The sequence below is a fragment of the Columba livia genome, chromosome 2, assembly GCF_036013475.1.
Source record: "Columba livia isolate bColLiv1 breed racing homer chromosome 2, bColLiv1.pat.W.v2, whole genome shotgun sequence".
In the NCBI taxonomy this organism is placed as follows: domain Eukaryota; kingdom Metazoa; phylum Chordata; class Aves; order Columbiformes; family Columbidae; genus Columba; species Columba livia.
Window position 1 is genome coordinate 68,763,325 of NC_088603.1, and position 25,459 is coordinate 68,788,783.

A 25,459-nucleotide genomic window follows, 5' to 3' on the forward strand; every position below is an offset into this window, starting at 1 on the left:
TCAAGTCACGGATTCCCACAAAACCTAAGCTTTTGTTAAGACAAAGAAAAACAAAAAACTTAAGCCTTATGGCAGCAAAAAAAAACACCTTTCCAAGCTCAAACTGATGCAACATGGGTTTTCTGAATCTGCAGAGAAAGAGCTCCAGTGCTCGTGTGGCTCCTCCACCCCAGCACTGCCAGCCAGCACCCGTTGATGGAGATTACCAAGATCTCAACCTGTTCTCCAGCGAGGGCCCATGCTGTGCAGGGAAACCCAACAACTCCCCTGATTTCATGCTGAAGCTTGCAAAAGCTAGAAGTGGGGGCAGGAATGGGCACCGGAATGATTCACGAGAGCTAAAGATCCTGAAGGAAGGAGGCTGAAGGAACGGATGAGTAACAGAAATAGCTTGTGCTTTCTTCCTCTTCCAGAGAAGCAAGGGGGAGGGTGAGAGATGCTGAAACGACAACACGCTTTTTTTCCCCCCTCCCCATGGCTACCAGGGAGTTGACAGGAAAAGACAGACCTGCCCTGTTTCAACACCTGGAAATGGGAGTTTCACACTGAACAAACACTTAGTAACTATAAAATGAACGAGGAACTACACCTCCAGGCAGGCTCCTGCAGTAACTTCCTTGTAGAAATCCCCCAAATCCCAAGTGCTCGTAGGAGCAAGGGACTGAACCTCTCGGGAAGACACCACCAGCAGCTTGTGATAGAGATTTTCTCTTCTTCCTCTAGTGTGTGTGTGTACTCCCATCAGCCGTGTTGGTAGAAGTACATTTCTTGAGAACATTTTATTGACGTAAAATTGTACCAATTCCTTTATATTTTCTCCAGTGAAATGGTGAACATCAGCCTGGTGAGTATTTTTAATTCTACCATATTCTGTTTTATTCATGAGAGCAAATATTATAAAATAATAAGAAAATGTTTGTTGGGATGTATTATTATCTTTTTTTAGTCACAACTTGGATATCACACATTTTACTAATTCAGAATACTCTTCTCTTGACCACTAGCTTATTCACCTAGTTAATTCAACAAGAAAGGCACAACCCTACTAGCATCTCAGTGGTCAGTGGGGCTCATGCAATCACTAAAACTGAGACTTTCCTCAAAATAAATAACGTTGCGGGGGGTGTAGTTTGGCACTCCATTTGATTTGGCTTAAACCACATAATGCGGAGTTCTGTCCCATCTGTCCCGCTTAATTATAATAATTGCAGAACCTAAATTTGCTTCCAAACACCATTAATTAATATTATACTACAGGCTGGGTGGGTAAGGGGAAGAACTCCTCTGCTTCCGATTCCTAAAAACCCCCAGGCAAACCAAAACAAGGTCTGGAAGATTTTACATTATTTTTCAGTGTCAGTACTGAAGACTTAATAACCACAGAATGTGCTCTGTGGTCTTTAGTAATTTCATATCATAAGCAAACATTGTTTGCTGGCAAACAATTTGCTAAAACATCTTAACTTGAATTTTTCTCTGTGCCAACGTGTGGAAGATTTGCTCCATGTAGGAGAATTTACATCACAGCATATATAAACCCTGTATGCGGTATGTAATCAGATATTTTTGATTGAAGTGCTACCAATATTTGAATTAGAGGTGTAGGTAATATCATTTTAGATAGGTTACATTTGGTTGATTCAGATTGCTCTGTTGAATCGCAGGTAGGGTGGAGAAAAGCCACCTAGTGGACAAACGTGTAATTAGATACCAGAAAATACTTTCAGGCACGAAGCCTTTACTGAAGAACTCTTTAAATTTTGTTATTCGTCTGCAATACTGCTTGTCTAGGAATACTCCAGAAGTCTCCAGGAAATCAAGGTTTAACGGAGGGCAACAGCATAGATCTCTAAGCTCAGGCTTGGGCAGATTTTTTGATTAGTGATTGTCATAAAACATAAGAGACGCTTTGTCCCTCACAGAGAACTTACCAGTATATTTCTTACAATGCTGCGAGAATCATCAGTCAACTGAATATCTTATCACTAGATTCAACACTATGTGCCAAGCAGACTGGCATTGCCACAGGGTTTAAATAGCTGAGCTAATATTTAAACTTTTGTCCCCTCTGATCCTTGAAAAAGAGTGAGAAGAGACTTTGTGACTTTGTCAACAGATGAGCCAAGTGGCACTCGGAACAGCTAAAATTATCTTTGAGAGCCTTCAGGATGTGAGATCAGGGAGGTCCGGGGAGCGCAAGGCGAATCGGCTGAACAATCCCCCTCATGAACGGGCGCCTGCAACTCATTCAGCATCCAATGTAACATGTGAGGAGAAGGGAACAAAAATCTCTCCTCCCGATGGTATTTACAAAACTCGCTGGCCTTGGCTGAAATGCTGCCTACCAGGGTTGCAGTGGCCTGTGCCATGAGTTAAGTAACCGAAGGTATCCTGAGCAGACAGGCCCAGCTGCGCACCACACCGCTCTCCTCTCCTTTCATTTATGCCCGGGAGCACAGGGGAATAAACAAAATGGCCTTTTTAAATGCAACATTTGCAGAGACACAACCCCCAAGTTTATCCTCTTCTACCACAAAATTCAGAGCATTTAGCTAGGCACTTTCAGCTAATCTTGAAGAGCAGATAATGATCAGTCATGCCCAGGCAGGCCAAGGTATTGAAGCCAAAGTATAATTTCCGTGGGATTACAACAACACAAACTGCCATCATCAGAGACTATACTGTGATGATGCAAGCGAACATCTGTAACTCCTGCCGCTCCAGGCAAAATACTGAAGTGGGATTAGAAACCTGCCACTTAGAGACTGCTCTGATGCTGAAACACAGGTTTGGTTCCCTCTCCTGTACCCCTTTTGTCTGAGATAATAGTTAACCCCAGGTATTTTGTACTCCCATTAAAAAAATCTTCCAATTAATCTTTTGAAATAGGTGGTTTCAGGAGCATCTCATGCAATGATTTCCACCCAAGTCAGCTTTGCAGGGGCATGCATTTACCGGGACATTTCAATGGCCTCCCTTTCCCATTAACCCTGCGTATACATGCTTAGGCATATCAAGTAAGCAGCTGGCATTTCCTTACATTGTTCCTTTCCTCCATTTGCCCCAGCAAGAGAACTATTTAATGCATCGCCTTTGACAGAGCCACCATTCGCTGTGCTCAGACGAACCCTACGCTGCTGGGTTACGAGAGGAAGGAACAGAAGCTCCCGAGCTACCTTGCATAGACCTTCTCTGATGCCTCCTATTCATCCCCCTCCTAATGAATCACAGCTTTTTCTCTCTCTTTTCAGAATAACCAAATAAGGATATAAGGGTTTGGCCCATTCACTACATTCTGTGTTTTAATACAGGCAAGAATGGAATACAAAATGCTGCCAAAAGTTTAGCAGCAGGGGCAACGTTTTTGCTATTTTCATGTCTACAGTTCCCGATTCAACAATGCCGACTTGCTGTTCTGCATGACCGCAAGGCAAGGAATCCATAAACAATAATAATAATAACTGTCCGACAAGGCTTCATCCCAGCCATGCATAAATACAGGACTGGCATAGGGCAGAAAAATGCTGCTTTGCTCCTTTACAAAGCTTGCAATATAAACTTTGCACTGTCAGTTTAAAACTTTGGCGTCTGTGACTGCAAATGGGGAGGAACCCGTTTTCAGATACTTGTGAAATATAAACTTCAGCTGTTGCCAAGCTCAGAGATAGATTTGCTCCTTTTTATTTTTAAAAGTTTCCTGAATATGTGAAGAAACCCACAAAAGCATTTTAGAGTCGTGTAGCTATGAAAAATGTACACACTTCTGTTTTTTTAAGAAGCATTTTCAATCATTGTAATTATTCCTTGAGAATGGTTTTTGAAAAACAGAATCATGGCTATTTTTCACAGCTACAAACCCCTAAAACAGCTCTAGAGCTTTCTGTGAAACTTAACGAAAAAAAAGCCTTTCAGCTAAGAACAGTAAAAATAGATCAAAAACCAATTAGCTGGCCCACATGGCAGAAGACAGGTGTGCTTTGGATGTGGTATTTATACAGAATCAGGATAAGCATTTTTTCACTTTTACACAGATTCCTGAAGACTATAAATATCACAAACCTCTTCTTGTGAGTGCCCATCACATCCATTTAAAACACCGGCCGCTCAAAGAATAACCTTAGGATGCAGCCTGAAACATTTCATCTTGCCTCCCACCAAGTTATAAAACTGAATTAACATGAAAAGCAGCAGACTGATGGCTGAATTATGGTAATAACAAGCCTTCAAAAGCAAAACCAAATAAACTCCTTTGGAAAGCACAGCCAGAGAGAAGGCTGGGAACACTGAAACCAATTACGACTGCTTTAGTGCTACACCTGTTTAAATGAATGCCAAATCCAGCACAGAATTATTTACATTATGTTCTTAACAAAGGTACATATGAGTAATGGGAAAATAGAAGTGGTTTATGCAAAACAGGCTCTACTGAAACCAGCTAAAAACTTCAGGTGTTTGTGGCAGAAAGCAAAGGCTGTGGTCAGACCTGCTGCTCGGGCTGCCGCCCTGGGCGGGCACAGAGGCTCCAGCTCCCCCAGCCCTCTCCGGCCACTGGTCACTGGCCCCAAAGCTCCTGACTTATGCCAGAGCAAATACTCACGTAATGGCCCCTTGTGCAATGCAGTCTGAATGATCTTCCCTCTTTTCAATACCTGTAATAGAGGTTATTTTTTAAAACTAAATTGCTCAATCAGACGCAGATTTAGGGACCGACCATACGACTGTGCCAGGAGATCTGAAGAGGGACAGGCTTTTGCAGGCATGTGGCGGGTGACAAGCAAATGGGAAGAGGCTGAGAGCATCAACTTCTTCCCCGGGCCGTAGTCTTACTAAAAAAAGGAGAGATCAGGATATTCTTGGAGCTTACAACCCCTTCCTTCCAACTTTGAGCATTTAAGTATCTACATACAAGATGGTTCCCTGTGGTATAAGACACTTGACGTATTAAAGCATGTGACAGGCAAGAAAATAACATATTTCTAAACAGACCAAATGCAAGGCTGGGAGCTGGAAGTGACTGAAGGAGCCTGCCAAAACTTCCCAGTGGCAGGGATACCTGCAGAGCCCAGGTCCCAGCTCTACAGCATTTCTTCTTTAATACCCTGCTTTCCTCTCACCTTTGAGATCTTGTCCAATTCCTCACACTTTGGGCATTGATGCAAATGGATACATTAGCAGGTTTTCAAAACCGAGCTTTACTCCTCACTAATCTCATCCTCTCATCGGAAAATGCCAGGCCATTTCAGGCTTTGATCAGGCTTCTCGAAGCTAAAACCCCTTTTCTCTTGATTCAGACTTTTATGATACATCTACTTTAACTAGTTCAGAAATGGTTTCTCAAGCCAGTAGAAAAATCAAGCTGTCTCCTTTACTTTCAGTAAGCACATTCGATGTTTTTGACCTTGTGATAACTATTGTCCGTTCTTGTCACAGCCAGAATACACGTAATTCACTTTGATCATTTGTTTAACTCAGCTATATGACAGAAAATGACATCTCTATTTGATACCAAAAACCCCACCTTACAAAAGGGCTTATTCAGTACAAAGATAGCAAACTTTCAAGTTTCCCTAGAGCAGCAAAACGAAGGGGCTCTCCTCTCTTCCCATACTTAACACAAGCACTATACAGCTAAGAAAGCACAGGTTTTATAATGAACTGGACAGAATGTTGCACCCTAGCAAAGCTCCAGGGAAATTAAGACCAGAAATAGACACTGAATAACAAGCAGCATACCAGAGAACAAACAAATGGCAGAATTCAATGTGATGTTCAATGCACATCTCGGAGGACTTCACCAGATCCTCTCTGTCTCATAAAGAAACACTCATTCCAAGAGTGGTTGAACGCCGCAGAGTGACCATGGGCCCCAACAGAAGTCTGTGAATCTGTTCCCAAGAAGCTCCCAACTGTGCTTCAAAACCCAAGATGACTGCCATTTAAGGTTCTCCAGAACTGAAAGAGCTTACACATAAGATTTTCCTCTCACAACCAAGAACACCAGGACCCAGAAAGAGCTCCAGCTGATTTTCCAGGCAGTGAGTGACTGGCTTTCTCAAACACAGCTGCTTTCTTCATTAGAAGACTAAAAATAGTTCTGCTCCTAGCAGGCCGACTTCCCTTTAAGCATACTGCCATATCCATGTGTGTATTTCATTCAGGGTTTCTACATGTCTATGCCACTGTGATTCTATTTCAGCCTTTAAATACATTCAAGAAATTTTTCATTTCCGTCTCCCATATTCACTCCAGATGTCCTGAACTGTCCAAAACTGTTTCATGTTAGGAGAATTCGTAGGGATATTCTGGCATTCACGCTGCTCCCATCTGTTTCAGTATTTTCAGGAAAGATCAACTTTCTTCCCCAACTGTTAGCAAATATGGACGAGTTTATGGTTTTAAAACATCCGTGATTAACAGTAGATGTTTTGCTTGTACCTTGTGCAATAAGAATAATTAAACACTGCCATATCAGGCTTTCACTTTTTCCTATTGAAGAGATGCTAGAGTGAGAAACCTGAGGAACTGAAGGGTATCCTATGCCTCCAAGACCATACTGCAACAGCAATGAACATTTCTTTGTAACACTGTGCCAGCATGCAAGAACCTCCTTTTGAAAACACACACTGAATGGGAGGTGGGAGGCTGTGGGAGCACATGCTGCACTGGTCCTTTCAGTCCTGGCCACCTTGTTTTCCAGATCAGGGTAAGCCGGGCACTGCCACTCTCTTCTAGCTCACATGGTGGGTGTGAAAGATCAAAGTGCGAGAGGGGACATAGGAAGGGAAGAACTAGGGAGAGATACACCCCTTGACTCCCATTGATGTGAAGTGAGCATGTGTTTGGATCCATATAGCTCTAGATGAGGGGTGTCAAACTCATTTTCACCAGGGGCCACATCAGCCTTGTGGTCCTAAAATTACATTTGGCCCTTTGAAGGCAACTGCGAGGCTGATGTGGCCCCCAGTGAAAATAAGTTTGACACCCTTGCTCTAGAGTGGTCTAGATGTCCCAGTTTAGATCTAAAGTGAAAGTCTGGCATACTCAGTCCTGAGAGAAAATGCCCAGTGTTCGACACACACTGTATTAAAATTTGAGTGACACACTCACCAAATCTGGGCAGTATCAGAGAAATGCATTTACTTCTACCCCAAGAAACCTCCAAACTAGGGACATCATACCCAGCCTCTGCCAAGTATTGCCACTGATGTTAATGTAAAAGTTCTTCAGGCTTTGGTAACCATTCCTGCCCCCACAGGAGTTCATGGAGTTCCCATCGATGGATGCAGCCCTTCGGACAACAGATTAAAAAGTCACTTCACTGAGATCAGCAAAAAGGCCATTCAGGATCAGCTCCATGGTGTATGAGGAACCAAAGTTCAGCAGAGTTCAATTTCCCCACTTCAGCAAGGGCAGGGCAACTTCAGCCCACCCTAGCGCTTCCTCTTGAGCCCTTCACCTTGATCCTCTGCATCACTTGACAACTCTAAACAGTATCCTTTGAAACAAACAAATTTTTCAACTAGTTTTGGTCATAAATATGATGTGCTTCACTGAACCTGTCCAGGATGAAGCTGGGAAGCAATAGGGATCCTAGCACTCAGGATTTCTCTGGATGAAAAGTATTTGCATAAGCATTATGAGACTTGGGTCGCATTTCCGCCCATCCTTAATCTTCTTGCAAGTGTAGATGTGTTATCTAATAAATTTAAACAAGTACAACCTTTCTAGTACAGATAAGCTGATTGCAAAATTTTTATCTCAGGGAAGACAATTAAAAGAGAACTCCAGGTCTTTTTTTCTTTTCTTTTAAATCTGGAGTTTCAGTTATATGAATTGCTAAATGTGTCTGAGAATGTGAAGGTATACACAAACCCTTCTAAACTTATTTACATCTAAGAAGAGTTGAGAGCGGTTGTAACCTCACAGGTTCTGAGAATGGTATTGCTTTGGGCTTTTTGAAGAGGAAGGAGAGAAGGGAAATATACTGATATCCAGGTAGCATTATTTAAAGTAAAATAGATGAATAGCATCTACCTCCTCCCTCAAATGTATACTAGATAGGTCCCTACAGGGTAAATAGTCTTGGCCACTTTCCGTTATGCTAAATAATATAGGTTTCAGCTCTTCCTTTTTCATCAATAAGAAATAATAACTGACAAGAAGGTTAATTCAAGGAAAAAGCAAATTAATCCAGCCATGTTTTGCTCTGAACTATGCTGCTGCACTCCTACGGTAACCCCAACCAAGAGCAAAATTTGGCTTGTGGTATCTTTTCCCTCTAAATGTCTCATTCTGACCATACCATACAACTATTCTATTTTCTGGTTAAACATTACACAGAGTGAGTTAATTTCTGCTTCAGCTAATTTAGCTATCCTAAATGCAAATGCTTCCTGTACTTATGAATACAATCTGTTCATAGTGAATAGTTTTGAAGATTTGGATGAGTTAAAACAGCAACAGTATCCATGTGGGACCAATCTTCCTTGGACAACTCTTATGCTTTGATTCATAAATTCTTTCCATAGGAAATATCTGTGGAAAATCTCCAAAACATCCAGAAATGCACAACTCAGTTGCTTGAGTTATTAGGACTCCTTAATGCTTATTGCTTCTCCTTTATTTCTTGCCTTTATATAAGCATTGACTCTTGGGTTCACATGAGACCCCTTTTTGCTTATTTTCCATTATTATAGAATGTGTGTTTTTAATAACTGCAATAACATCCGTCATTAGTACTATCACATGAACCTATTAAAAAACAACTTCCAACTCCACAATATCTAATTTCTGCATCTAATGGGTGTGCTAAGGCAGCCCTTCACCTGCTGTTACCGTTCTGCACGTCTGACTTACTTTGTGGAACGAAGACTCAGTTGCTCGATTACGGAACAAGCATACCATTATCTGGCTTAGAGTACAGAAGTTCTTGAAAAAGCACTCAGCCTTGTGAATTGGGATGGTGACAGTGGTGGGAGTGCAACAGTAAACCTGCAAACAAACTTCTGAGACCCATGGCATTCATGATCCAGAAAAAATGGAGCAGAAGAGCAAAGGGGGCGAGTATGGCTACTGGGATGCCAGAATGTGCCCAGTTTGTCACAGACATTGGAGGCTAAAGGATTTTTTTCCACTCCAACAGTAAATTTTGGAAGTGTGAGCCTGTGCTCAGTTGCCCAGAGCAGAGAGCTTAAGCATACCTGGGCAGTTTTCTGCTCATCTCTGGCAATTTGTCATGGACTTCTGCCAGAGGAGTTCGACTCTTTACACTAGATCTTGCAGAGACTCTTTGTGGTAGCCCCTGCCCATCCAGCCTCTGGTGCAGCAGTGCCAGGTGTTGCCTTGACATGACAAGGAGTTCTCCTGCAGCTGAGTCTAGTTCTACCAACCTTGCTTGTGATGTGGTCCCACCAAAGGAGTCCAAGTCTTTGCTGTATTAAAACTCACATCGACTTTATAAGAACTTTAGGGAACTGACAGCAAATTGCAGCTAGTCAAAAGAAAGAAGAGGAAACTAGCACTTTTGGTGTCCATGTGGGTCCAGGAATAAAGTTTTAAGTCCTGATGGCACCTTATTAAAATCTCTTGTCAGTCAAAGAAAACAGCAATGGCTTAAGCCCTTTTCAGAAAGCATTTGTCCTCTGATGTTTGCATTTGACAGACTCCAGTTTACTCAGTATTTCTTATCTCTTATTTATTTTCCACCTTCCTGAAATGGTATCTCTTCCTCATGATTCTACTGCTCAACACTCAGGCAGGTTCAGGCATACAAGTTAATACCCAGTGGATGCTGCAGCCCTCATCTCCAAGCAGCATTTTTCTCATGCTTTGTACAATCCTTGACTGGCCACTCCTCTTCAGGTTAGACCAATTATTGCAAATATCATCGGATTTCTCACCTCCCAGACCAAGACAAGACTGTAGCTCATTCTTCCTCTTAGCAGGAATGCTGTGGCAGCAGAATTCATTGGGTAAGCATTCTGTGGCTTTCTTTTAAAAACCAAATTACTCATATGCAGAGTATGTCTAGAGTGGAAAACCGCCAAAGATAGGAGTCCTTTTTCAGATCTAGCTGTGCCAGTTGAAGAAGATGATCTTTCCAGCTGCCTCTCAACCTTGCCAGAGGTTACAGCAAGATGACCTGCTAGTGAGTGAGTGCGCTTCAGGCAAAATGCGTGAAGATGACTTTAGATGCTTAAATATTTAGTCTTTGTTCACTCAGTTTATCCTGACTTAAATAGATTTATGAGACTTCAGCAGCTCTGTGAGTGGCTCCCATGATGCTGAGCCACAAGTCAGAGGGGACAGTAATCTGTAATGTGGGTAGTAAGTCTCCAGGTAGGAGTGGGATATTAGTAGTAACCTTTTCAACTGGCAGGGCAATATGCAAGACAGAACATGTTTCCACAGTTCTGGAATAACACAAATATTCTTTGTCATCAATATAGCTTCTTCCTTTCCCTCCTCAGGTTGCCCGAGCAGAGTAAGCAACTTTATACAGTATCATCACATTTGCAGGCCCTGGTCCTCCTGGGGGACCTTCAGTCACCTCAACATCTGCTGGAGGGACAACACAGCAGGACAGTAAGCAATCCAGGAGGTTCCTGGAGATCATGAATGACAACTTCCTCCTCCAAATGATAGAGGAGCCAATGAGGAGATATGTTCTGCCAGATGTCATATTCACCAGCAAGGAGCAGCTCCTTGGATATGTGAAGATCAAAGTCAGCCTTGGCTGAAGAGACCATGAGATGGTAGAGTTCAGGATCCTGAGGGCACGGACAAGGGTGAAAAACAAGCTCATGACACTGGACTTCAGGAGAGCAGACTTTGGCATTTTCAAAGACCTGCTGGGAGAAGTCCTGTGTGATGAGGCCCTGGAGGGAAGGGAGGCCCAAGAAAGCTGGATAATATTCAAGGATTGTCTCCTCCAAGCTCGAGAATGGTCCACTCCAATGATTTCCAAAAATGCCAGGAGGCCTGTGTGGATGAACAAATAGCTCCTAGCTAAACTCAAACACAAAAAGCATACAGAGGGTGGAGACAAGGATGGGTAACCTGGGAGGAATATGGAGACATATTATGAGCATCCAGGGACAATGCTGGGAAGCCAAAGCCCAAATGTAACTGAATCTAATGAGGGATGTCAAAGATAAGAAGACAGGCTTCTATAAGTACACAGGTGACAAACGGAAGGCTAAGAAAAATGCAGGCCTATTGTTCAACGAGATTGGGGACCTGGTGACACAGGACGTGGAAAAGGCTGATGTATTGAATGCCTCTTTTGCCTCAGAGCAAGGCCAGCCTTCAGGAATCCCAAGTCCCATAGACCAGAGGGAAAGGCTGGAAAACCAAAGATGTAACCTTAGTGGAGAGAGTCAGGTCAGGGAACACTTAAGCAAACTGGACATATAAACTGGCTCATGGGCCACAACAGGATGCACACAAGTGCTGAGGGAGCTGGCAGATGTCATTGTAAGACCATTTTCAATAATTATCTTTCATAAGTTACTGTGATTGGGAGAAGTTCCTGAAGACTAGGGGAAAGCAAATACTACTCCTGTCATCAAGAGGGTCAAGGAGGAAGACCCAGGGAACTATTTCCAGGCACATTAAGAACAAGAAAATCATCAGGAGTAGTTAGCACGGCTTCACCAAGGGGAATATGTAGAAGGCTGAACTTTAATTTCTTCCAGGTTATGAACAAGTTAAAAAAATAAAAATCCCTTTGTAAGAAAAGGTCTGTGTGCTTAGTTCACAGAGCATTTTTCTCAAATTCTCAGTAGACCCTAAGTAGTTTAGCACAATACTAGTAGCTTTGATTTCAGGAGTGAAGGAGACTGTTAAGGAATGTCAAAGATTACCTTCCATTAAGCTTGCCAGTTTGTAAACATGAGAGAAAACACACACAGCACTCAACTACACCCTGATACTTGCTGATCAGTCCAAGCAAAAAGCAGGTATGACAAGTGTTCTCATTTAAGTTGTACTCATTACCTCATGCTTCATCCCTTCTGTTGATAGCAACCTTGTCAGGAAGCCAAACAAACAACAACCAGCATAAACAAAATTGATCATTCTCGTTCTTATAGTACAGAAATGTATATAATAAAACCCATCAATTCCCACAGAGATACACTTTAAAACAGTTAAGTTGCAGCCACAAAAAAGAGACATAAAACAAAAACAGGCTAACAGCATCTAAAGCTATTCTGTTGAGATGTCTGTGGCTGTAAATGGGTTAGTTTGGCTTTTTGAGTTATAGTTTACAGACACATCTATACAAGATTATACTTATGAGTTATTGTTGTGTATGTTTAATGGATTTTCCTGCTCTCTGGCAGTGCAAGTTCCTAGTCTGGAGTTTTGCTTCTTGCCAGATCTAATCAGCTAATACTATGTTTTACAATATTTACTTGTTAGCTACTAAATTTTGGATTCTCAGACCAAGGAATGAAGGAGTGCTACATGCTTGATTTGATTATGTGAAACTGTCTCTATTTTCCTGTGCTTGTGCTATAGATATATTTGCCTTGCGAAAGTCAAGAGGCTTACGCCTCTGCATCTCAGATCAGTATTTTAATATCCCTATTTAGATGTAATTTAAAGTATAGCTGACTGTGTTGACTTAACTTTACATATTATTGCCTCCTTCATAGCCCTTATACAGCTTCTATTAGCCTACAGCCAGTCCAGGGCCTTATCTTACAACCTTCTTTCATGCAAATAATCATTATCAAATGCTAATACATGTGAACTCTTCCTCACTCCATGACAACCTTAATGGATAATGACGTCATGAAAAAATGTGGAATGCCTCTCAATAGTGTCTGGTTTTATTAGTATTTTTCTTAATTCTCTGTCATTCTTATTTAATATACAGCTCCTGCCCAATAGGATCTATAAGCAATTTGGTGGAACACATCTTTCCTTTTCATCAAACTGGACTTTCAATGACACCAGGAATTGGAATTAGTAAGGTATCCTTGTTATAGCTCTGTTTAGTCACCCCTAAGCGGCAGTTCTTGAAATGCCATCACTAACCTGAACTAAAATTTAGGACAGTACAATGATGAACTTAACATCAGACATAGAAATCTCCAGGGTATATTCCCTGTACAGAGTTCACAAGATCGGGCTTAATTTGAGAAAGATTATTTGTATTACACCATAAATTTACATAAATAGTACCTACATCATCAAAACAGCAGTCCACTTACACCACCTCTCTATAAGAACAGCACTACTGAGAAAGCCTATTTGGAGTTTATGAGAGGTATAAAATCTATATGGTCAATAAACAGAGCTTTTGTGCGGTGCAGGGGGCTGCTAAAAAAATTACTGGGAAGGTAAAGGATGGAATTTATGGCAGGAGTCGAGCAGCTTTTAGCATAGACTGCAGATGAGCAGCGCAGTTTGATGTGGTTTTACTAGCAATAACCAAAGACAGGCAAATACTAGTGCTGTGAAAATTTCATCCATCTTAGTAACTTTGTACTGCTTGTCTCTCAAAAGCACGTATTAAAGTACTGCAAAATGCAACACATGACACCAATCAGCTTCAAACATCTGTTGCATAGCACATGGAAAAGCATGCTACAGAATTTCTAAGGAAAGCTGCCTTGTAAACAGGCCGGAAAGCTTTACTGATTCTCTTCTTCAGGGAACTAAATTCAACTACAAATAAAAATTTTTAAAAATTAGAAAAAGTATATTTGGAAAGCAGGAAACAGAAGAAGTTTTTTTTCCTCCCCCGATGCCTTCTTAACACAGGAGTATTTACATTCAACAGCAAACAGCTGACTTTTCATTGCCCCATCAATTGCCCTACACGGCCTGATGAGGGTATTTCAGCCCCTGATTTGGGTGGATGGAGCCTGGGAGGGCTTCCCAGCTCTCGGGTCCAGCTGGCCCCCATAGCTGTGGTGCTGGACCATGGATGATTGTGTACCACCTCCTCCCACCCAGCCTTGCTCCCCGAGTCCCGTGGGAAGGAAATATTCAGGCGTGAAGTGGGGATGGCTGGGGCAAGGGGTGCCGGGAGCCCGGTTGAGCTGCGGCTCTACTACGTGTTTCACCAGTCAGCAAGTCAAGTTACAGCGCGATTCCGATATGCGGGGCCAAGCAAGCCTGGGGCATATGTCATCAGCCGCCGGAGACTCGAAAGGTGATCAGCCCTGTCACTGCTACAAATTGAAACCATGATGTAAGTGGAGAAGGGGACGACAGCATTATTAATAAATGACAGGGTGGCATCTGCAGAGTAGACAAACACGACTAATCACAGTCACACTCTCCCCGCTGACCTTATCGCTTGAGGGCGGCCAGCCAGAGGGAATAATCCCTTCTGACATTGCTTCCCTGTCCAGATTTCCAGGGCAGGCCCTAAATACAAGCAGAACAGATGCCTGTTCTGGGCAGCCAGTATTTTTCATAGGAACATCTGTAAATCCCTTGATCACCGCAGCATTTCAGAGGTCAGCCAGACTGCAGCAGCATCACACCTGAGCAGCCCACTGCTTGTGGCCCACTAAATACCCAAGTGGTTTCTAGGATGCCTGAACTAAACTTTCATACCCCTATCATGTGTGATGCAACAATTTATTTCATGATAAGCATTTGATATTTATATAACTGCGGACGAGAGAGAGAAAAAATCTGTCAGAAATAGCTTTACAGATGAGTCTTCTCATTGTCTAACAAGCTTTTCATTGTTTTTAATTTTCATTTCTCTCCACGGTTCAGGGCACTTGTAAAAAAAAAAAATCTATTCAGCAGTTTCCCACTCATAATTCAAGAAAGAGAGTCATGTATTATAATAGAGATAATTAGCTTTGACTGAAAATAATAAGCTTGGCACCAAATATCCCCCACTACTGCACAGAATAACCATTTGTCGTCTTATATACTCTCCATCAAGCCTAATTACTGCAACAGTAATTACTAACCTGTTGAAAGAACAAAAGAAAATGCAACTAGCTCTGCACTGAAATAAGAAGAAGATCGCTGATTCTAATAAGCAACTCTTGGTTGCCCCCTCTTAGAGCACATTTACATCTAGACCTTGTCTCAACATGTGCTTATAACCCCTCAAAAAGAAAATATATCCACAAATAGTCCAATTACAACGGTTAGGTCCCACCCATTTAGACCAAATCTCTGTTCAGTCTGACTTAAGGAATGGCACTGACTTTTGGATATCTGGGAAGCTGAGAGAGCAGCGCCTGTCCCAGGCTGCATGTGGCAACGCTGCAGATTTCCATATGCTGGACAGCTTTGCTTGCCTACTCTTCTGACCCACCAAGCCTCTCCCTGGCTGTTATTCTGTCTCTTTTCAACAGATACGCTGCCAATCATGCCCAAGAAAAAGCTAAACAAATGCAGCCCTCTATGTTCAAAGAATAACGCGTGCTTAAAGGGTTTGAAGTGTAATCCTTATCTGCAGAAATGCACTGCGTTCATTATAGCATTTCTTCCTAGTTCCACCGTGTCCCACTGTTGCTCCTGATTAAATTCACTCCCAGATCTTCACCTCTGACAGCTGAGCAAGGGCTGGAAAATGCAGCGAGTGGCAGCACCTTTGCTGCTCAAGGTATTTCCCAGGCCATGAACGAACCTGTGTTTGGGAGAGCCTGTACAGCTCCCTGAGAAAGAAGGGTGAAGTGTCATGGGTTTCCTTATATCTTGTCCCTGAACTGGACCCATCCCTCTCTCTGTTTTTGCCAAAGGAGGTCGAAGGAAGCCGGTGCCTTCCAGATATCACCAGCACTTTTCAAAATCCCAACTGCCAAAGCTGTTGTGCTCATTGAATCCAGGAACTGGAACAATGCCACACAGCATATGCAAGCATTCACAGCTAATCAACCCAACTGAAATTGAGGATATTGAATATTCTCTGGGAAACTGTTCGCAATCAATCCACAGCATGTAAACAACACAACCCTCCCACCTACAAAAACCCCAACAAGCTATAAAACAATTCATTGCATAAATACGAGCAAAAAAGACAACCTAGAAAACCTCAGAACCACTAGTGTCAAGCACTCAACAAGCACGAGTTACACCCTGCCTCAAATAATGAGACTGGTTTAAATCAGGAGAGGTTTGGGGCTGGATTTTTGAGTTCTCGATTTTTGCCCCCTGCATTTTGAAGCCTTAGGGTCATTATATTTCAGAGTTTTTTTCAACAGAATCATAAGGCCCAGGAATTGCCTTTTCCACCACCCCCTTTTTAAAGCATTGCTTTTCTCCCTCAGTCACACAATCCCAGATGGTACAAGCGTTAAGGAGAACACAAACAAGACTTCAAGAATTGCTTCCAGTTGGTGTGTTCTCTTGCTCCAGTGGATACGCACTGATAGACATCATTCAAGTAACTACGAGGGGGCTTCCCAAAACGATGAAAATACCAACAAATGCAGAAGTCATGACGCTCCTGGTCATCCCATGCACAGAGAAGTGAGATTATGTGTTTTCTAAATAAAGAGGAAATTTCATAAGCCTAATGGCTATGTCATTGGTGGGGAGAATAGGATAAAATCACCAATGTTTTCTACAGCTTTTGGTCGGCTACAAACAACACATCAGTATATTATTAATAAATGTAAATATATTTTTCCTCCCCAAAAACCCATTACCTAAGTGTAATTTGATTTTGCATTTTAACATCTCATTAGTGACTTTAAGAAATGCTTATAGCAGGATTGGAGCCTAGCAGCTACTTAGGTTGTAAATGAAAATTTAAAACATCAGTAATATTTTCTTGATGAAACCACTGAGAGGCGTATCTGATTCCTAATAACAACAAAAAGGCCTGAAAAAAGTTTTAGTATGGCATTCGCCATTTAGAACAACACAAAATCAGTCCAGGGCATCAGAAGTTAATGGAATGACTTAATTCTCCATTTTGCCCAGCATTAAAATGTTCATTTACGGGGTCATTCGGTATGCCACCATAAATTTCTCCTTCTAACTGAAACAACAACAATAAAAAGGCAAAATAGCTTCAATGGGACTTTAAAAAAAATATTCCGTTTTCCCACCTTCCTGACTCATTTCTTGTTTAACCACTGAACTGCATTTCTCCCAGTTATTTTCCAGCCAGCACTTCTCTGCAAAACACACAATATATTTGCTAACTGGACCACCAAAAAAAAAGAAAAAAAAAATCGTAAATTGTAGGCATTGTTCCCTCCAAAGAATGGCTATATGGGTTTTCAAAGAGAATAGGCCTTTAGTATGTCCAGGATTTCTGTATTATAGTTTGACTTGGTATGGCTCTTCCAGAAGCCTGCTTTCACATGCTCCAAACTAGTTGCTTTATCCTGCATGAGACACAGTGAAAAGCCCACTCAGGACAAATATCCAAAGCAAACACTAGCAAAACAGTTAGTTGGAAGTAGGATAGGCCTACGCCAAACCCAGAAACTCAAACAGATCCGAACTTTGGGAATACAGACCTTAACTTCAAATGTATTCCTCAGGTCTACAACTGGTCTCAGAAAGCTAATTTGTGTAATTATTTCTACTTGTAATTATGTTGTTTGGTCACTAGTGCCTTTTGGCTGTTTTGATGCTTTCAGGAAAGGAAGTGGTTTCTGGAGACAAAGAAAAATGGAGAATAACTCATTCTATTTGGAAATGTTGCTTCCCCTACTAATACATACTTCTTTAAGGACTTTGGAGAGTCTCACCACCCTGATTCCCAGCCACACAAAGAAGCCACAAGAATGATTCTGACCTACCTCTACATGTGTATACATCTGGGTTTTTGCTGAACAGAAGCTCCAAGACTCAAGACAATAAACATACAAAAAATGCATCCAAACTTTTGGTCAAATCTAAAAGGGAGAGAAACAAAATACAGGTTTTGCATAAGCACCCGTAGCATCTGACAATCTTTTGCCTGAATTTTCTCTTCAAGAGTCACACCGATATCTCTGTTAAAAATCTCACAGTAGCTCTTTTCAGAGTAGGTGGATTATTGGATCATCTCACGCAAACACAGTTTTTACAACAGTCCTGTTTTACAGGATGAAGCACACAGAGTATGTTATATATTTATTCTTATACAGAAAGGGCTGTTATATACTTTCAGTCTGAGTAGCTTTTTGACCTCATCATCAATTCTTCTTTCCTCTTTAGAAGACTTCATTAAGAATATAAGATCGGCTGTAAGAAGAAACACATTGCAAAGAAATTCTCCAAGATACAACTGCCTACACAGCTGATTCAATAGGACATACAGAAATGGATATGGAGAATAATGCACATATCCTTATAGACGAAAATGAAAGTTCTCAGATTCTCAGTTAATACAGGACTTTTTTTCCAGAATATTTTTATATCTAGACTTATTACCCAGTTTGGAACAATTTCACCCTCTTCTGGCTTTACAACACACCCCACATGAACAATGCAATGACTGCACATGTCTCTAGGATTTTATGCACATTCTTTAAAAAAACCCTTTAAATGTGATCAGAGGTATTGTAAAACCCTGTGAACAAAACCATCAGCTGGTCTGGAACTTCTTAGTCATAATTAAAATAAGCAAAACACAACACCAAAAAACAACAACAACAAAAACCCAAACAAACAAGTGAATTAACATTTGTCTTTTGTGACTTTCTCTGCTACATACACATAATGAACTACAGGCTTATCAGGCAGATCCTTGCTGTGTGAAATCTGGTTTTGACAATGCTTGGCTGCTGTTGACCACCTGATCTATATTCACTCTGTTCCTCACCTGAGGGAAAGGTCAAACATTAATGTCCTTGTTCAGGTATTCAGACTGGTGCATCTTTCTTGACTTAATGCTGCAGCCTGGCTGATGAATTTTGCTTTGAGTGCTGACATCTTAAGGCAAAAACTGAACATGAATAAGAACTGATCAGTATGTAAGTAAACGATGCCATCCCATCGGTTTCTCCGAAGAGCAACATACAGTTTTCTTCCATCCTGCTTTACTGTTTTAACCACAAAGTATTACAATTTTTGCTGGAAGCACCGAAGGAGAAGTAACGGCTGCTGGAAATACTCAGCCCACATATTTGCTGGATAATTAAAGCCCTACCTCTGCTGCAGTTCACACAGGACTCCCTCCTACTGTAACCATCTCATCCTACATCCTTTTTCAGTGTCTTTTTCCAGATAGGTCTATTCAGCCAAAATTTTGAAATCACTGCTTGCTCCTTGGCACTAAAGATATCTCCTACAGGGATATCCCTACAGGGATATCTCCCCAGAGATTAACATCAAGAGTATAAAGATATAATGAGGTCTTTACATTTCCCTGCTCTAAACAATACTGCAGTGGTCTGACACAGGTACAAACGTTTCCATTGTTCTCTGTGAAAACATTTAATGCTACCCCTTCCCTCCTCCAAATGAGAAAACACGTGGTGCTTGAAGTTTGACTGGTCATGCCCTAAAGCGAACATATCTTCCTCGATTAATGTGCCTATATTAGCCAAGAAAGCCTAGCTCCCTTCACTGGCACTCCTAGGTTTCCAAGTGTCCTGAATGAATCATCTTTCTTATTTCACATCTGAGTAATTATCGATCTGCAGCTCCTTCACCTTTCGCCATCACTTCAGACATGAGGTCAGCTCTGCACAAAATAACCCAAACTCCTCTGTCCATCAGGCCCACTGAAACACTTTAAAACCTCACATATCTGCGTCCTTTTTTCAGTTGCCAATTAACTTCCACATTTACAAGTTTGTCTTATCTGAAACAGATAACAAAAAAGCCCACCCTAAAATCACTATCAATAGCATAATATCTAATTACAAGCCTTTAAGTTTCCACAGTTCAGTATACACAGTGTCTTTGTTCAAAGCCTGGGCTGCTATGGCACAAAAAGGGAATTAACACCTCTTCTCCCATGACAGAGTGGTTGCTTCAGTAGTACTGACACAGTCAAGTAGCTTGTAATAACTAAGCAATTTTGAATGCTGCCAGTTCTATCACTTTTCCATATAGGAACATCCAGGACAACTATTTTATACCTCCTACATACCTTGAAAATAGTATTTGTATCACAGTTGTGTCAGAAAATCATACAGCAACAAGTCCTGAGAAAACTCCGTAGACTTTTTCACAGTTACACAAAGGGTAGGTGAATTTAGAGCCTTCATAGATATTACAAACTGACTGCATGAAGAAAGCACAAAGCAGAGAGAAGGATTCTGGGTCCCAGAGGTGGGTGAGCTGCAGCTGGTTTGCTACACATGGCGTGTGCGGGACTTTACATGGAATCCCCTGGAGCTGAAGTTACTGGAGCTATTTATTGTGTGTGCACCATTCTTGACAAATCAGATCTGTTACAATAACAGGAACAAAAATTTAGTCTACATCTCTATGTCAGTGGGTCTTCAGCTCCAGCATGCCAAACACTTCTCTGAAAACAGAAATGATGAGTCCAAGTCATGTGAATGTGTTGTAAAACTTTTCCATGAGATCACCAAAGAATTAGATGCAATGATTTCAGATTGCCACATAAAGCTCCTGGTCAGAATGATGCCCACCCTGCCCTGGTTATATTGACTTTTGTGACTTAGGTGAAAAGCGAAAATGATGTTTTCTCTGAGGGCTCTGGAGTCCTCAGTACAGGAAAGACATGGAACTGTTTGAGGAGGTCCAGAGAAGGCCACCAAGATGACCAGAGGGCTGGAACAGCTCTACTGTGAGGACAGGTTGAGAGAGTTGGGATTGTTCGGCCTGGAGAAGAGAAGGCTCCAGGGACACTTTATTGTGGCCTTACTATACTTAAAAGGGGCCTACAAGAAAGATGGGAACAGACTTTTTAGAAGGGCCTGTTAAGATAGGACAGGTGGTAATGGTTGTAAACAAAAGGAGGGGAGATTCAGGCTAGACGTGAGGAAGACATTTTTTACAATGAGGGTGGTGAAACACTGGCCCAGGTTGCCCAGAGAGGTGGTAGATGCCCCATCCCTGGAGACATTCCAGGCCAGGCTGGACAGGGCTCTGAGCAACCTGATCTAGTTGAAGATGTCCCTGCTCATTGCAGAGAGGTTGTACTAGATGACCTTTGAAGGTCCCTTCCAACCCAAACTATTCTATGATGTGTGCTCCAGCCTTCTTTCCCTGCACCTCACAATCTTTTGCAGGCTTCTTCAGTTGGCGAGAACACCACTGTGCCCTGAAGATAAAGAACCACACTCCTGGAGAGGCAGCAACCCAAAGTATAACCCACCTTATACTGGCTGTGAGCACTCCCATGGTGTGGTAATCCAGAGCCCACCCAGAAGTCTCATGATGGAACCACATTAATACCACCACCTGCCTGTCCATCTCAAAGCCAAGCATAAGTACTGCTTCCAAATGGGGCTTGTTCAGCCTGTGAAGTTGAAATAAACAGAATTAGAAGACAGGGTCCATCTGGAAATGAGAGCGCTAAAATATTGGTTTTGTACTTTTCTTGATCCCTAGAGTATCTGGGACTTCTGATTCACCAAGAAAGAAACTGGATATTTTAAGCAGCCTTTTAACCCACTGGCTAAGATGGGGCAGTAGAGGGAAGGGGGTTGAAATGGAAGCTGCCTAACAACAAAATCTGTGAACTCTGACCTTCTGTCTGAAGATGAAAGCTGAGTTAGACGATTTTTCTATAGATGTCATTAAGGCAGCTTTTAAGGCTATCTTGCTTGAACTCTCAGTTGCACTTCGCTACTGTAAACAGCTGCTGGAGGGAGAGTTAAGTGAGTGGAAGTCCAAAAAAGTAAGAAGCGTTTTCAGCAGAGGAGAATACTGACCACATTGGGAAACCATTTATGCCCCAAAGGGCCATCAGCTGTCACTATTTCCCTGGCTCCAGAGCCATATTTAGGTGTCTAATAGGAGTTAATGAACATATTCATTAATAGGTGGGTGGAGTTGTGTCTGTCTCAACAGAGAGGGAACACTGACATCCAAATAGACTAATTAACATAATTTGAACCTGTCTAAACTCACAACTTACAGCAAACACAGAAGGTGCAGCACCATATCAGACAACCGGCATAAAATTTATTTAATTCAGTGTGCTTCCAACGAGTGGCCAGAAACAAGTATGTAACATTTCCTGAAGTGGTCAGTTAATAAATAATTGGTGCATAGGAACAGCAGTTAATCAATGAAATGTTTGTTCGATTTTGAGCTCACAGCCCTCTGAAATAGTTTGAATCTTATCTAAAGCAGTTCTAGATGACCTTTTTATCCTCAGAAGCATCTGTAGATAGCTTGTGGCAATGCCTTCCACAGGCTTAGTATGTATTATGTAAGACTGCATCACTTGCATCAAACACCAGGTTTCCTGTATTCAATCTTTTCCTCATGTGATTAGAAAAAATTAATAGCTCATTCAATTCATGTTCATTAATTCATCATTAAAAAGCTGAAATTTAGTTGTAGACATGGCCTAAATTCAGAGAGATCCCAAGTACTCTGCCCACAGGCAGATGCACTTCTACTGAGCTTCCAGTTGCCTGATAATGCCCCAAAGGCATGGCAGGTCTCACTAGAAACATTTTGCTAGAACAGATACCACATAATTTCATCTTGTGAGTCCATGGTTAGGAAGAACACTTAAAAAAAATTAAGAGTTCAGTCCGAAAACAGCAATTAAAAAACCTGCTTGTATCAGACATTGTTAGGGAGCAGTGGAAAGGAGAGAGAAAATGGGCCCAAAGTGAGATCCTAGCGAATGGCAATGAAATCTCACTTGCTGGCATGTGCTTTGGTAAACAGGTTGCATACTGTACTCTGCTTCCCCACCACACTCCAATTCAAACGCCGCTCACATACGGAGTGTGAATGTTCTTGTTCAAATCCCATAAGGTTTTTATTTCTTTTGCTTATTGACAAAACAGTAAAAACACTATGTTGAACATTTTTGCTGCAAGAAAACAGCAGTATGTCAGAGTGATCGAAGAAGGCATCCCTCAATGGAAAAAAACACAACGCTATTAGGCAGTGTAATGTGATAGTTCATTATACAGATACTGAGAGATTGTATTATTTTCTCTTAGAAGGTAGCATTTATAAAAGTTATACAGTATTACAAGCATACAAAAATTACTTGAAAAGGGAGTAGAGAATGATGTTGAGAGGTTAAGTGGGGTGTTCCCCTTTATCTCCTCAGACAATACAAAACAAGCTGATACTCAAGGAAGCTGAAAGGCAGTGAATTTACCAACAACAAAAGGATTTTTTTTTTATTCCGTGCATGATAAACAAGCTATGAAACTTGCAGTCTTGAGACATTATTAAAGCCAAGAGCTTATCGAGATTCAAAATGAAATTTTCGTATATGCACACAATAGGAAAACTGGCAGTAGCTCAGAGAGGTAGGTTCTTTTGAAAATTTCTGACAAGACCCAGAAGCTAAAGTTCCACCTTCAAAGCCAATTAAAGCACACGGTGATTACACCCACATGAATAGACTCTGCTTCTGTAATTGACTTCATCACTCAAGACTGCGCTGGTGCTAAGGGCCTCTTAACTGGAACTTACCCTACTCTTGTCCTGCCTCTTTAGGTGGCAAATCCAACTAGCGTTCACCTGCTTGCTCCTGCTTTTCTATGAAGACATAATATGTGATGCCTACACCTGTTGTAACCTCAGGGGACATGAGAGATGGTTATTCACTGGTAAATTCTTCTCCAGGGTATGAATCCTACAGTCCTATAAAGACCAGAAAGAGCTGTGGTTGAAGGCAGAAATTGGCCTCCCAGATGCATTGGCAATAGGCTCTGCATGCGTGAAGGTCTTTAAAGGCTTTTCTGGGTTCTTGCCTTCATTCTCAAACCGCTTTGAGAGAGAAGTGCAAAATATTACCATGCACAAAGCTACCATGAAGTGAGGTAGGACATTAATTCATCAAGTAGCAAATTCACAAATGAATGCAGCTTGCATTAATCCAAAGTATTTGCAAACGTACGCTGAGCTCACCAGCTACTTTCATCCAGCAACGGGTGTCCTATTTCAGTAAACTCTTTGCAAAACTGTTACTTATAATTACCCCATTTATAAACTACCCAAGCAACTAGGATAATTATTTTCTCTTGCTAAAGACAGCAGATCCCATGTTTGGGAACATCCCCTTGCCACTATTCTACCAGCTGTCCCCACTTTACTGGGACACCCTCAAACTCTCCTTTTACTTTGCACAAAGCAGCATTCACTACCAGAGGAACAGAGGTGCTACCCCTTGCAGAGAAGGGCACAAACCATCAGGTTGCTTGTTTTGCTTGGTCTCTCACCAGTTCAGTTCTCTGCCTCTGCTTTAAACAGCAGAATCTGGATCTCTCTTGAAGCCCGGTGTTTTAGCTACTTGTAAACATTTAACAGCTCATTGTGCTAGAGGACAGACTGGGAATGACAATTCAGCCAGCGGCTCAGGTGCCAGGGGATGTGTCCTTAAGTTTCTCTTCTTGCTGCACCAAAGGTTTATGCAAATTTTGAAAAGGTAAGGAATGTACCCCTGCACCCAGCAATGCCTAATAGCTTGATCGTACTGGTAAAAACTAGAAATTCAAAGCCTCTTACAGAACAAAGGAAAGCCTGAAATTTGGTGACTCTGATTAAATCCTGATTTGGACAAAGCTTTAAGGTGGATGTGCCTAGGACTTCTCCTGCAGCAAAACAAAACAAAACAAAAAAACTATTCAACTGAAAAAAGGCAGATCTTTTTTTAATTCTAAACTGCAGGAGTTTTCTAAACAGTGACAACTCAGAGCAACTTACATATCTCTCCATAGCCAGCCCACTGTGCCCATACAGGCAGGTCCTTGGTACACTTAATGCTGGGACTTGCACTTTTCCAGGCTTAGGATTTCCTGACAGGAGCTTAGTGTGAGGTATCCCCAGACAATACTTTCAAGTTCACCACTTGCCTGAATTTCTGTTATGTACTCAGAGTCAAAAAAAACAGGTCTGTCTGCTGTTGCTGCAGGAATGGATATGTGTTCCCTTACGACTGGTCATAAAATAACTTATTTTTCTGTTACAGACAGAGGTTCTCATCCAGAAATAGGAAGTGGTTCCTTGCTTTAACACTGGTTCCCTCCAAAAACATCAACTCACAGTATCACAGTATCACAGTACGTTTGGGATTGGAAGGGACCTCAAAAGATCATCTAGTCTAATCCCCCTGCTGGAGCAGGAACGCCTAACTGGGTCAGCAGGGAAGCGTTTAAGAATAGTAACAAGCACGCCTCTCTCCCCTCACCTGTTTCTTGAATAACTGTACCATAATTTTCACCTAAACAGAGGAAATTACCTTTATTCCTCCATACTCATTACAGTATGTTCATGGCCATACAGAAAGTACATCATTGGTCCCTCTGTCATACAGTTTGCAGAAACAAAAAGAAAACTCTTTTCAAAAAATACAGAAGTAGCAGTAGGATCACAGAGGTGCCATTATAAAAGCATCAGTTTGGGGTCATCT

General features: G+C 41.7%; 1 protein-coding gene and 1 long non-coding RNA gene across 8 annotated transcripts in view; one reads left to right on the top strand and one right to left on the bottom strand.

Moving 5' to 3' along the window:
* ATXN1 (ataxin 1) overlaps nt 1-25,459 on the bottom strand; it is a 358,291-nt gene that overhangs the window by 257,698 nt on the left and 75,134 nt on the right. For all 7 annotated transcript variants that reach the window (XM_065052371.1, XM_065052372.1, XM_065052375.1 and 4 more), the window contains one exon: nt 17,745-17,840. The gene's annotated coding sequence lies outside the window, so the exon portion shown is untranslated. Of the gene's footprint in view, nt 1-17,744; nt 17,841-25,459 lie in introns of those variants that run through there.
* LOC135578531 (uncharacterized) lies at nt 425-11,723 on the top strand. The gene is made up of 2 exons (XR_010470259.1): nt 425-844; nt 7,256-11,723. It is a non-coding gene; the product is annotated as an uncharacterized LOC135578531 (long non-coding RNA).